At 39.7% G+C, this 15,372-nt stretch overlaps 1 pseudogene; it reads right to left on the reverse strand.

Annotated features, from left to right (window-relative positions):
• Nucleotides 1–456: 456 nt before the first annotated feature.
• Nucleotides 457–15,372, reverse strand: part of LOC141108911 (cytochrome P450 2H1-like) — a 34,151-nt pseudogene continuing 19,235 nt past the window's right edge.

The following is a 15,372-nucleotide window of genomic DNA, read 5'->3' on the forward strand; positions in this document are numbered from 1 at the left end:
TCTGTCCTTAGCAACCGATGGCATCATTGGTTGGCAGGATGTAGGCAGGCAGTTTGCACAGTTTTCAGTTTTGCCAGCAAGAGTACAGATATCAGAGTAGAGGAGGAGAGAGTCAGGGGAGGTGAGGTGTGAACTCCCTCCCTCCTCTCTGTACACATACATTAACCCTTTAATGATCCGATTGTAAAAGGCTATATGTCATTCTGCTGAAGCACCCCTGAGGACTCTTTGTGGCACTCCAGGGTGCCACGGCACCCAAGTTGAAAAACTCTGGCTTATAAAATCATTTTTCTCTTCAACGTGCAATCCTCAGCCTGCCATGTGTTCATGTTCCATTTAGGAAATCCTACATAAATTTCACTGCTCCAAGACTTTTCAAATAAAAAAGGTCAGTGTGTTTTAACATGTACTTTATTTCAAATTCTGTATTTTTCCATATTGTATAACACTGAACTATTAACATGCCATTCCCGGGCCTTTATAGAGAGAACAATGAAGTCCACAAGATATTGCATTATTATTTACAATTTGTAAAGTAATAGATGCTCTTAAAATATGAACAAGATATCAAATAACACCAGAATATACAATGGTCCCTCAGGGAGGCACAGCCAACATCTCATATTCGCATGGTCTTGAAGCATTGCTGTTGGGCTCGGGTGTAATTTCTATGTACTTTCTGTCCACGATGGGTTTCAGAGTAAATCTTTGCAGAATGGTTGTAAAAAAGAGGAAGAGTTCCATGCAAGCCAGACCCTCTCCCAAACACACACGTTTTTCTGGGAAAGATGAAAAAAAATATAAAAAAAACACCATTAAAAGCTTAGACTATGCTATGTTGACCTTCAGTTAGAATTTCACTGTTTATAAAAAATAGAAGCCTTTCTAATGTTCTTTCTACCCAAGCTATCCCTATGTGCTAATCTGTCACATACATAGTCCAAAGCAGCTTTGAATTTGCACCTCCCTGTTCAAAATTTTAAAAAGTGCATCTTAGTCAATCACTTCTTGTATCATCATGTGATCATCCAGGAAACTTCAGAACCCATCATGCACTGACTTACTGCATTATAGAACAGGGCATGTTTTACCACTCTAGACTACACCTCCCTCATCACTATACCACCTCTTTTTTTTATTCCCAACCACTTTTCTACTTCATCCTCTAAGGTGACCATACACCGTATAATCTGATTTTACAATCTCCCTTAGACCTACCATCAGCTATGTAGTGCAAGGGCCTGTCTAATTTAAAGGATAAGTGCACTTTTGTAAAGAAAATAAATAAATGCACATCTTTTTGCAGGTAAAATATGTGTTTATCATTTTGTTTTTACTAGGAGCCTGGAAAGCATTGCACCTGAGATCAGCAGATTGCAGGTGCAATGCAGGACTCCTGCAGACTGTCAGTGTAAGCTGTCTGCTCGTACCTCGTATGGGCAGGCAGTTACACAATGACAGGCAGAAACAATGAACTACCTAGAGTGCTCAAAGGCACCCTGGTAGTTCATTGAGAACTGCAAGCCAACAGCTGCAAAGAACTGTGTGAATGAATGATGTGGCCAGGTGGGTAGAGCCCCGCATGTCCACATTTTTTTTTTATTGTGACAGCGTTTCTGATAATATAGAGAATCTAGAGAAAGCTTTTTCTTTCCTGAAACATTAATGTTGAGGTACATTAAAGTGGTTGTAACCCTAAAAAAAAAAGATCCTATTCCTTTAAAGCATGTTAAACTGCATAGTGCTTCTGCAGTGTCATTTGTCCCTTTGTATGTTGTAATATACCTGGTTAATCCTGCCTGTTCCTGTGTCCCCCTTTGTGTGCTGCTGATCCATCAAAACATGTTCAGGTTACGCGTCATCCTGCTGCTCTCCTCTTTCCCCTTCTCCCCCTCCCTCTCTCCCTGTCAGCTCAGGAGTCTGTGTAGTGAGCCGTCTCCCCCCTGCCTCTTCCCTCCCCTCCTGCCGCTATTTAGTCTGTAATAATTTAGTGATTTCAATTTTTTCCGTAAAATTCGGCAGCCATATGCCTTTGTTCACATTGCCCATGTGCGGTGCCCAGCTGACGTCAGAGGGGAAACTCAGCCCCTCTCACTGTCTGTAGATCAGGGTGGTTATGTGACCGCACACTGGCAATGTGAAAAAAGGTATTTAGCTGCCAAATTTAAAAAAAACAAACACACACTGTGTAGTACTGTACATCTCCTTATTGCAGAGAGGCTGACAAAAATTTGAATATCTGACTTAACAACCACTTTATTGGTACATAGAGAAGTTGGAATTTAGAAAAAAAAATGAACTTAGCCTTTAAGGGCAACTGATGCCTTAAGCACAATCCAACAAGTGTGCTCCCCTGAACCCCTCTATTTCTTAACTTAAACATCAAACCAAGAAAAGAAAAAAAATAAGCTTTATAAAGCACTATGGAGGTAGCTTGTAAGGCTCCATTCACACTAGCGCGTTTTTTGATGCATTTTGCAGAAATGCACGGGAATTTTTTAACATGGGTTCCTATGGAACATGTTTACATCAATGCTTTTTTGTATCTCTGCGTTTTTGGAAAGGGTCAGGGACTTTTTTTCATGCAAAAAGCAGCGTTTTGCATGTAATGGATTTCAATGGACAAGCATCAAAAACGCAAGTGCAGCGTTTTTGCAGCGTTTTTGCAGCGTTTTTGCAGCGTTTTTGCCGTTTTTGTTTTTTTTTGTAATTTTTTTTTAAGACTGTAAAAAAAAATGAAAAAAAAAAAAAAAAACGCAAAACGCAAATCGCGGCAAAAACGCGGCAAAAACGCCGCAAAAACGCTACAAAAACGCTGCTCAAAAACGTGCCAAGCATGAAAAAAAAACCTCCAAAAACGCTCAAAAGCAACATGCATAGGTGTGAATCGAGCCTTAGACAGCATTAATCTGGAGGTGGCGATAGCAGCTGTCGCCTGTTACTGTAGAGATGAGAGTGTATCGTTGGGAATCTTGTTTTTGACCTTACTGATATCAGGCTATTTTGTGTTATTTTGAGGACTTACAGATCCCTTATATTCTTCTAGGTGAAACAAAAATGGTCTTTAATATTGGCATTCCATGTCTCTAGGAACCCTTGATATTGTTTCCATAGACCTCCATTTTCCAGGTACTTTGGGTGATTTTGGTTCTTATTTTTTACTTCTTTGGAAATGCCATTTGATAAACAAGCTTATGTATTATTGCCAGTTTAATTCATGTATAATCTATATATTTGGTTTTTGCAACTCTCCGCTATATTGCAATTAACTATATGGATAACTTATATTATTGCAGCACTCTTGTAGTGTCTGAGATTAATTGATGTTTGAGGCTATGTTTTAGGTGATTTCAGGTGGTTGATGGTTGCCTCTGCACTTTTAATGCCGCGTACACACGATCGGTTTTTCCGTCGGAATGAACTCTGACGGTTTGTTCGACGGAGTTCCGACGGAGTTCCACTGAAACGCACTTGCCTACACGAGATCACACCAAAGTCCAATTGTTTAGAATGCAATGATGTATGACGGGACTAGAAAAAGGAGCCAATAGCTGCCCTTGCGTCGTTTTTGGTCCATCGGAATAGCATACAGACGAGCGGTTTTCCCAATAGGAACTGATTCCGTTGGAAAGATTTGAAACATGTTCTATTTCTAGGTCCATCAGAATTTTCGAAAGAAAAAGTGAAGCCCACACATGATCGGAATGTCCAATGGAATGATTCCGTCTGACCTTTTCTGCCAGAAAGTGTGGTCGTGTGTATTCGGCATTAGTGAAACACATCCATTGTATTTGCTTGACAATATTTATTGGGTCTGTTACTGTCATTCTCTGTGATATACTCTCTCATCAATACCCACCTGCAAGTGAGTCCCGCTATATAATTTGAGGCCTGTTGGGTCAGTGTCTTTGGTGTTTTTGCATACTTGCCTGCCCTTTTATTTTATTTTCTCTTTTGGGGTATCTTTTAAGGAAGCACTCTTATAGGTTTCACTTAAGGGTTGCCTGCTGCAATATCTTTTGATAGATGTGCAGCTTCTGTAGGTAGGTCCTTCATCTGTACCTTAATTTATTTGTCTTATATGACATATCAGAGATGCTGAACTTTTAGATGTATACAAGGTATACATAACTATTTTTTTTTTTTTGCCATCCTATTAGATCTACCCTTATTTACTTTGGTGCCTCAATTGACTTATTGATTATTATTTTTATGTTTTTTTATTACAAACGTTTTTTATTGGAAGATCAATAGACATACAAGTAATGATAGGCAAGTAATATGTATACAAACATACCGGTAATAGTTAAAAGCGTAGACATATTCCATATAAAAAGGGAGTCATTAACACAAAACTCTGTTAATCATGTATTTAATCTGGCGCAATATACACAGAGAAACCAATAGACTTAGTTAGATATAGCGCACTAAGCAGTTTAACAAACCGGGTAGCACACTCAGAGTAAATCTGCCATTTCAACATCTGGAGAGAAAATAATTTATCAAAGTGGGAAGTCCCAGTACTCCCATTTCCTGTCGAAGAGGTGCATCGTATCATACAGAGTGCAATGAATTAGTTCAGATAATTTGATCATCTTCATCCTGGCCAAAACTTGTGACCAGGATACAGAGGAGGAACGCCAATTCAGGTCTGTTACCCAATGAATGGCTACAAAGAGAGTGTAAATCAATCTCTGACACGGAACGGGAATATCTGGGATAGAGGTTAAAAAAAATGCACATCTGCACTGTCGGCTGTTATTCATTTTTATACTGGCTGTTGTTGGATGCCACCCTTGGTTTTGTTCCTAGGGTGACATGTAAGGCTGCACAATTGATTATTGTTTATTGTTGTTGATTACTTTAAATGAATATCGGTTATTGGATGTATAACTAAATTATGTGCTGAACTATTCACATTACATAGTGTTGAGATTTGAATTTATACTAGGGATTGTTATCCCATGGTATTTTTATTGTTTGTAATTTTATCATTGAATAAAGTTTCTTTATTTTAAATGTTGGAGCTTCCCTGGTACCAGTAAAGTCTGGTACCAGCAAAGTTTTAATTTTCTTGGTTTTATGCAAATATTTTAAATGTTGGAGTTTCCCTGGTACCAGTAAAGTTTTTATTTTCTTGGTTTTATGGAAATATTCTAGGATGTGGTGCAATATTGGCAGCTTTTCTCTTGCAATTTAACTTATAAGACATTTATACTCAATGATTGCTGTACAAATCTTTCTACATTTTTGGTCTAAAGACAAAGGTAGATGAGCCGCAGAGAAGTCTATAGGGCTGCAATGCTTTGTTTTAAAGTGCACTTGTCCTCTGTAGTGCCCCCTTCCCTTGGTGCCCTAAGCACAAGCTTACTTTGATCATTTGGTATTCCAGCCCTGGATTAGGCATTATTCAAAGCATAACTTTTATTGGAAAGGTCAGTGTATGTTGTAAATGTAGAGTGTGTAAATAAGAATGACCTTCATGGCCAATTTTAATGTTTGCCCAATTTAAATCAGTAGTAAACTTCCCTTTATAACTTGTACCTGCAGGTAAGCCTATGATAAAGCTTACCTGTAGGTACAGTGAATATCTCCTAAACATGCTCTGTTTAGGAGGTATTCACATTTGTAGTGTCCAGTGATGTCACACAAGTGCATGTGCACTGTGTGTAGGCAGGTGTAGTCTAGTTTTTCCACTGCAGGTGGTGCTCTTGCGCAGCGGCACTGTTGTAGTAGAGGAAGTCAAGAGCAACAGGGTTTCTCTATGGTTTCCTGGGTCACTGGGGAAGTTATCCTATTGGATGATGTCACTCCATGTAAACCTAGCAGCCATCTTGAGTCAGGCAGAGCCTAGTTTAGGCTCTGGCTCCCAAGCTTGGCATGCTTTATACGAGTGGGTGGCGTAAGGACAGGTACCCCGTCTGTTAGTGACAGTACTTGCAGTAGAAAAAGGTTCCTGATGAGGAGGAAAAGAGCAGGTTTGCAACTCCTCTGGAATTCTTCCCACTTGGGCACAAGACGGCCAGGCCGCATTCATCCCCCCTAACAGATGCTGTCAGTCTGGCTGAACCCTGCTCCCTTCAAATTACTGGAAACTGTGAGTGTACCCAGTAGGGCAGCCTTCCCACCGGTTTTGTTGTAAATTGTTGCTGCATTACTTCAATACAAGATTTCTATTGCACCTGACTGTGTGTGAACTATTGCTGTCGCACCATGCTGCATCCCCCCTACATGTGCTTTGAATGGATGGCACACTTGAGTAACACTCACCACTGGAGGGCTTCATTTTAAGGTAAGTCTATCATAATGTGCTAGTAAGCACCACATTTGCTGCATTTTAGAGAACATAGGGAGGGGTTGACACCCCTATCGGTCTTTACTTTTTACTGCTTGTTTTCAACTTGGGAGATTTCCTTTCACAAGAATGCCCAGGAGATGCAACAAGATATGAGAGGAAATATCTCCGAAGTGAGGGAAACTTCCATCTTAAACAGTGTTGACCAGTTTTGACTGGATTGTTGATTATTTTATTGATTCTCTTGCTTTGGTGACAACACTAACATTTTGGATTTTTCATCTTTTTTTCTTACTGATAGTAGATACCAGGACCAATAAGGAGAGTGGATCTCCCCAGTTTAGTCACAAACAGCAAAAAAAACTTTCTTATCACAACTTTATTTAAACCATAAAAAATTAATTTGGCCTGTTATTTACACCTGTTTTTTTTTTATTCTGTATTTTTATCATAAATTTGATTGTGAGTTGATATTTGAAATTAGCTTTACATAAGTAAAAGTATACACTTTGCAGATACTGTTATTTTCTACGGACACGATTCTTTACTTTATTTAAGGTTAGAAATAAGTGCACATGAAGCTCAATTCATAAAGCTCAAGCACGAGGATCTGTATTTTAGCCAAGTGACTGTAATGATTAGATCCCATAGGAGTGAAGCTACAATAACTGTCATTTACTGAATATAAAGATTCTTATCCTACTGAGCTTTGTGAACCGGGGCAGTATTCTGGATGAAACACGACCATTGTTTATATTAGGAACCCACTATATATCTAAAAATGATTAGCTATACTTGCTGGTACCTGCTGAAAATGGCATGAAGGCATCACACTTCTTAAAGGTGCCATTCTCATTAAGGAAATGTCCAGGGTCAAATGTGTAAGGGTTTTTGAACTGTTTGGGGTCCTTTAATACTGAAGTTAGGATTGGAAACACCAAAGTTCCCTAAAAAAATAAAAATTCAATTGGTTAATGGGAAGCAGTTTCAGGCAAAAAGAAAGTAGTATTAAAGAACTACAAAAAAGTACTAAAGTACTTTAACAGGAAAATATTTATTTACTAATAGTAAGTATTATAAGACCTAAAAGGAATGCAGACTGCAGTTTATGTAGAGTGTTACAGGGGCAGTGAGCGGAGACTCCAACTGCTGGCTCTTCACACACTCAGCTTCCATGCTAGATCAGTACTACGCCTTATCAGGAGCCACAAATTTACTTAGTTTCACGAGGCCTTGTCAACTCAGTGGTTTCAGGTGTAGTTCATATAGGAATCCTATCCAGCACCTAAGGCCCCTGAGACAAGGGTAATCAAGATGGTGGGCCCATGTGCCCAGGGGAACCTTCTTGGCCACTGCCATTGATGGACCCTTCATTACTAAATCACCACTCACTGCTGACCAAATCGGCAGCTAAAGCTCAATTTCCTCAAGGTATTGGCTACACCATTAACTTCTTAGAAAGAATGGGACACCAGTACAGCATACTCATTTGAAGAAAAGCACATATGCTTTAAGAGTTAATGAGTCTTCTCCTAACTTTTCCCACCACCTAATTACAGTGGTGACGGAAAGTATTCAGACCCCCTTAAATTTTTCACTCTTTGTTATATTGCAGCCATTTGCCAAAATCATTTAAGTTCATTTTTTTCCTCATTAATGTACACACAGCACCCCATGTTGACAGAAAAACACAGAATTGTTGACATTTTTGCAGATTTATTAAAAAAGAAAAACTGAAATATCACATGGTCCTAAGTATTCAGACCCTTTGCTGTGACACTCATATATTTAACTCAGGTGCTGTCCATTTCTTCTGATCATCCTTGAGATGGTTCTACACCTTCATTTGAGTCCAGCTGTGTTTGATTATACTGATTAGACTTGATTAGGAAAGCCACACGCCTGTCTATATAAGACCTTACAGCTCACAGTGCATGTCAGAGCAAATGAGAATAATGAGGTCAAAGGAACTGCCTGAAGAGCTCAGAGACAGAATTATGGCAAGGCACAGATCTGGCCAAGGTTACAAAAAAATTTCTGCTGCACTTAAGGTTCCTAAGAGCACAGTGGCCTCCATAATCCTTAAATGGAAGATGTTTGGGATGACCAGAACCCTTCCTAGAGCTGACCGACTGGCCAAACTGAGCTATCGGGGGAGAAGAGCCTTGGTGAGAGAGAAGAACCCAAAGATCACTGTGGCTGAGCTCCAGAGATGCAGTCGGGAGATGGGAGAAAGTTGTAGAAAGTCAACCATCACTGCAGCCCTCCACCAGTCAGGGCTTTATGGCAGAGTGGCCCGATGGAAGCCTCTCCTCAGTGCAAGACACATGAAAGCCTGCATGGAGTTTGCTAAAAAAACACCTGAAGGACTCCAGGATGGTGAAAAATAAAATTCTTTGGTCTGATGAGACCAAGATAGAACTTTTTGGCCTTAATTCTAAGTGGTATGTGTGGAGAAAACCAGGCACTGCTCATCACCTGTCCAATACAGTCCCAAAAGTGAAGCATGGTGGTGGCAGCATCATGCTGTGGGGGTGTTTTTCAGCTGCAGGGACAGGACGACTGGTTGCAATCGAGGGAAAGATGAATGCGGCCAAGTAAAGGGATATCCTGGACGAAAACCTTCTCCAGAGTGCTCAGGACCTCAGACTGGGCCGAAGGTTTACCTTCCAACAAGACAATGACCCTAAGCACACAGCTAAAATAACGAAGGAGTGGCTTCACAACAACTCTGTGACTGATCTTGAATGGCCCAGCCAGCGCCCTGACTTAAACCCAATTGAGCATCTCTGGTGAGACCTAAAAATGGCTGTCCACCAACGTTCACCATCCAACCTGACAAAACTGGAGAGGATCTGCAAGGAGGAATGGCAGAGGATCCCCAAATCCAGGTGTGAAAAACTTGTTGCATCTTTCCCAAAAAGACTCATGGCTGTATTAGATCAAAAGGGTGCTTCTACTAAATACTGAGCAAAGGGTCTGAATACTTAAGACCATGTGATATTTCAGTTTTTCTTTTTTAATAAATCTGCAAAAATGTCAACAATTCTGTGTTTTTCTGTCAATATGGGGTGCTGTGTGTACATTAATGAGGAAAAAAATGAACTTAAATGATTTTAGCAAATGGCTGCAATATAACAAAGAGTGAAAAATTTAAGGGGGTCTGAATACTTTCCGTCCCCACTGTATATATCCCTTGCTCAGCTAGGGTGATGGAAACAAAAGGTCCTTAGCAATCCATGGGCAGCACTACATATTGTAAAAGGAATACAGGATTCAACAAGAGCAAAACTGAGGAGAATAGGGACATCCATTCACCCCCTGATAAAGATACAAAATACCCCTTGTATCGAACACGCGTAGGGGAAGGGGACAGGACGGAACATTATACATACAACCTGTTGGGACAGATTAGCACGCCACCCCATACCGGCCGCTGTTGCCCGTTCGTCTCTGCTGTTTTAGTGTGGCGCCCTTAAGCGCCTTGTTACTGTACAAACGGGACTGCTGTGAGGAACAGAGGCACCAGTGCAAATCTATCCAGAACCCTGCATATAACATCAAACCCAGAGAGGTTCTAAGGCGCATTCTGACCAAGCTTAATTGCAAGGTCACACGCCCTAAGGTGAGGGGCTATCACCTGGGGGGGAGCACTTGTATGAGCGAACAGCACTTTAGTTTGTGTTCAACATAACACATGAATGGATTGTGGAAGATCTGTGGACTGTTAATTTGATCATTGCACAGCAACACAGCACTGAATTGCATAGAATCACATGGATGCAACACCAAATCGCATGGATGTGGTTTTTTGTATTTTTTTACTTTTTATTGTTCGAACATTGCACTAACAGCATATTGCATAGATGCAGCACTGAAATGCATGGATGCAACACTAAATCGGACTGTTAATTTAATCATTGCACAGCAACACAGCACTGAATTGAATAGAATCACATGGATGTAGCACCAAATCGCATGGATGCATTTTTTTTTGTATTTTTTAACTTTTTATTGTTCGAACATTGCACTAACACCATATTGCATAGATGCAGTACTGATATGCTTGGATGCAACACTAAATCACATGGATGTTTGTGTTGAATTATCTATTAATGTTTGAAAATTGCACAAGCTTTGTGGAATATTTGCAATACACAGGCTTATTGGAGCACTTTTACCTATTTATTCATTCATTGAAATTAACGTATAGTATAGTATTAATAGTTATTAATAGATTTTGTATATGTTAAGCACAATATCACTTTATTAATATTTTAGTGGAAATTTCTTATTTTTTATTTTGATAAGCGCAGCGTGTGTACAATTTGGATTGTTAGTGCTGGCCAAGTGTCAAAGTTGGGTCCTGACACTGGAATGATTCATGTGAAGGTAGAATGATATTGTGCCTCTTGACCTGTCATTCTCAAAGAGATACCTACCCATCTACTATCAGACGTAGGCCTGATTAAATCACAAGATAGATATATAGATAGATAGAACACAGAGACATCTCAGATAATCTTGAAACTCTGAGAAGAGTACCTTTGGAATGTGATATCCTCTAAATGTGGTGTCCTTGCTGGCTGCATGGAGTAGTCCTCCTTGTACAATATCGGCAAATCTCTGGATCTCATGAATGACGGCATCTGTATATGGCATCTTACTTCTGTCCTCCCCTGATGGACAGCGATTGCTGCCTATTACATTGTCAATTTCTTTATGGATCCTCTCTGGAGCACACAGAAAGAGAAGAGTAGGAGAATGTTTTAGTTGTCATCAAATCTGCAATTATTTATTTATATTAGGTCAGTGATATTTGCACATTGGAAATAACGTGTTTGTGTTTTGTCACATGTTGAAAAATGCTGCATAGCCTTCTAATATGAATGAGCCCTTAAGGGTGATGTCACATGGTAAAGTTGTAGAGTGTTTTTTTTCATGCTGAGCTAATTTTGCCACATTTCAGAGCAGGATCCAAGGGGGTCATGCTACCTCTGCCACACAAGCATAGGGAACGGTATTGGGTTTTTATTACATTTCTATAGGTAGTGTTTTCTGAGAAAGATTAATAGCAGCTATAAATTTGTTGAAAGATGATGAATGACGCTAATGCCACATAGACACGGCCAGACTTTCCAACAGAAAAAGTCCGATGGGAGCTTTCCATCGGACATTCCGACCGTGTGTATGCCCTATCGGACTTTTTCTGTCGCCATTTCTGATGGACTCAGATATAGAACATGCTCTAAATCTTTCCGTCGGAAATGCCGACGCAGTTTAGCCCATTGGCAAGTCCAGCCGTGTGTACGCGGCATAACAGTTCCAGATGAATGTGAAAATAGTGATATACTAATGTTATCCAGTAAACTGAGAAACCGTGGTAAAGCCAGAAAGGTCCCTCAGTTTACCTTAATCTGACTTTTATATAACTTTTTGCAGCACATGCACACACAGCTCCATAGAGGGGCAATTTTTAGCATACTTCTAGGAACCTGTGCTATGTAACTTCCTCTCTCTGCTTCTAGTGTCACCAGCCAACAGGGATGTAACTAGATTTCATGGGGTCCCATAGCAGAATTCCGATGGGACCCCCAGCAACTTCTATTTGGGACACTTGGCAATGTCTGAAATTTTGTAACAGAAATATCAGATAACCACCTTAGTGGGGCCTCCTTTTCCCCCTTGGGCCCCATAGCCGCTGTATAGGCTGCTATGGCTATAGTTACATCTTTGCAAATCACATTTCAACTTCCAAAACAAGTTTGACTTTTATTGGTTGCTGTAAATATTTTTTTTTCTTTGCACATCGGGTTTTCTGTGTGTGACTTGCAGCAAAGCAGTGTGTTCCAACATCACCAGCGTCTGTGTTCCAGGATCACCAGACTACAGGTTGTGATGTGAACTGATGCAGCCCAGGAATGTCTGGGTGAACAAATGAATTCATATTTGTACTGGACTTGTGTCAATGACATCAGAATTCATTGAAAATTGCAACTGACCTGTAGTTGACCTCCTCTTGATCTGAATTTGACATGCTTCAAGTGGATTTTACATTCCAATAGGCTTGTATAGGAAAGCAAATCTCATCTGAAGCAAGCAAAACAACACAGGCCTTTACTCAGCAGGCAGGTTATGCTCTCTTTAGGCATTTCAGAGTTAGGTTTTTCAGTCTAGACATGGAAATCACCCTTATTTTTCTGGTAGGAAAATATTGCATTACCTTGTATTTCAGGGTATTTGAGTAGTATCAAGAAGGCATATCTCAGTGTTACACTTGTAGTCTCAGTCCCAGCAAAGAACAGGTCAATAACTGTTCCTTGTAAATTGTCCCTATGAAATTCTGTTTTTGGGTTGTTCTTTTCCTGAAAAAATATTTTCAAATTCATGTTAGCAAAGAAATGGCACATAAGGCTACCACAATGCAGGTAAGCCCCCACTAATCCTCAATCAGGCTCCCATCCTGGCTCATACTGGTTTTTGTTTCCCCCTCCAGCTTCTCATACCTTCCCAGTAGTTTGCATAGCTGCATTAGGCAGAGGCAATGGACTAATCATGAACCTTTTACTAGAAGCTCTCACATATTAACAATCAATCAGTGCATGGGTCAGTACCTTTTAAAGCAGCCAACTACCCTAGAATCTACACCAAAAGCACTGTATGTACACAGTACAATATAGCAATGCCATTTTAGTACTTCTCACAAAGCATACAGTAAAAGCTAAAATAACCTGTTAAAACAATCCTTGCATTAGAAAACAGATCAGATACTGGACCAAGAATTAAAAATCACACTTAGCCCTTCCATTTTTATGAGGAAGCAATCTATGAAGTCACGAGGGCAGTTCTCATCCAATGTCTCCTTGTGAGCTTCCAACATTTCTATCACAAACTCCTTAAGCTTTTCAAAAATTTTAAAATCTTTCTGGTGGGGGCCAGGTACATTGCTCATTAAGGTTGGGAACATATTAAGAAGCTGAAACAAGGTTTTAATTGAGGTGTTAAATAATGAACAATACATCTCCCTTACATTGTAAACATCCTGAACTTTACCAAAACAAGCATCCAGTATTCAGAGTTTTTCTGTCTATTGCTAACCTATTGCTACCCTTTGAAATTATGTGCTAACAGTGGGAGGGGCTTAAAGAGGCATCGTTTAATAAGGCCTGAGTCTACTTTGCTCTTGGGCCTTCACCCAACACAAAACCCCACCCACTCCATTACCAAAACCACCTCTAGCACAAATTCTCCCCTCCCTAAATTGTACTCTTCAGACCTTGGCATTGCATTGCTGATGACTCCCCACTGTCCACCATCTGCTGGTGAGTTCCCTCCCCTCATCCCCAGTGGTAGCACCTGTACAGCACTCAACCCCTTGTCCCGGCCCTGTACCCTAGTGTAGTGTTGAATTAATAGGTAAAGACCCAGATGTGCACTGCAGGTCACCATCACAAAAAAGAGCAAGGTTGCAAATAATCTAGACCCTCACCCCCTGTGAAAGGTCTACACAAGCTGAATAGGGAGGGACCAAGTAGACCACATGATATTGACATGTGACATCACCAATAACCCCAGCTGAGAGCAGACACACTCTTCCCTCCCTCCTCCGGGTCCAGGCAGATTAGAGATATATTGCTCTGGGATACATTCTTTTAACCAAGGAAATAATTTTTATTTTATTCTGAGGACAGCCCCCTAAAATTGAGGATTGTCACTTGAAACCGGGGATATCTGGTCACCCTAACCTAAACCCAAAAACAAAAATGTAATATATCACAGCATACTAGTCCTTAGATATAGCTGCTGCATTATTTTTCTATTTCTCTATCTGGATCACTATGACTTTATCTGACTATGGAAGAAGCCATAGTTGTCAAGGTTAAATGTCAAACACGTTAACCTCCATGATATTGAGGTTTGACTGTGATTAGTAGTTTACACAAGAAAGATAAGGATGTGTATGCTTTCATTTCAGCTCATCTAAAGTAATAAGGACTTTGCATTTCTGGCAAGATCATCTGGTATTTTCTCTACTTGCTGAAAATGTTCTTACTGTAGATTATAAAAGGAAAATGAATGCAGCCACCATATTTAAGGACTGGTACACCTCAGTACATTTTAGTTTTTGGCCTTACTTATGCTTTAAAGGGTAAATGAGGAACTTTTTGAAGCACAGAGGGTTTGCAGCACTAGGAACCTGGTTTTAATTTCCACATCAAGGTACACCGTCTGCATATTTTTTTAATGTTTCTCTTACATTTATATAATATGGCATTGCTTTAAAATAAGTGTAGCGTGTATACACATACAATCATACTATATATATATATATTTTTTTTTTTTTTTTTTTTTTTTCTACCTGGTCTAATCGAGAGTTCACTAGGGTCACAAATTCTTGAAGAAGTGTCAAAAGGGTCATGAACTTTTTGTCTTCGTAGTCAAATCTTTCACCAAATACAATGGAGCAGATGACATTGGAAACAGCCAGTAGCAGCAGATGAGTCGGGTTTATTGGTTTATCTGTTATTACACAAACAGAACCATTCAGAATTTTCATATCCAAAATCAATATCTACAATTTAGAAAATCCTTTGTGACCTTGGGTAAATACTAAGAGAATACACATCAGGTGGGGGTGATTTACTGAAGCAGAGCATGTCTACTTTGCAAAGTGTATTTTCACTTAGCTTAACCACTGTTACCCCCTTCATGACCAGGGCATGTTTTGCTATTCAGCATTGTGCTACTTTATCTTGTAATTGCTCGGTCATGCAACACTGTATCCAAATGATATTTATATACCGGTAATTGTTTACACACAAATAGAGCTTTTTTTTGGTGGTAATTAATCACCACTGTTTTTTTTTGCTATATAAATGAAAAATACCAAAGATTTTGGGGAAAAAAACATGTTTTTCTTAGTTTCTGTGGTCAAATCTTGCAAACAAAAAATCTTTCTTCATACATTTAGGCCAACATGTAGTCTGCTACTTTTCTTTGGTAAAAATAACACAAATCCGTGTATATTATTTAATCTATGTGAAAATCATAGAGTCTATAAACTATGGTATATATAT

Source organism: Aquarana catesbeiana, linkage group LG09 (assembly GCF_042186555.1).
Source record: "Aquarana catesbeiana isolate 2022-GZ linkage group LG09, ASM4218655v1, whole genome shotgun sequence".
In the NCBI taxonomy this organism is placed as follows: domain Eukaryota; kingdom Metazoa; phylum Chordata; class Amphibia; order Anura; family Ranidae; genus Aquarana; species Aquarana catesbeiana.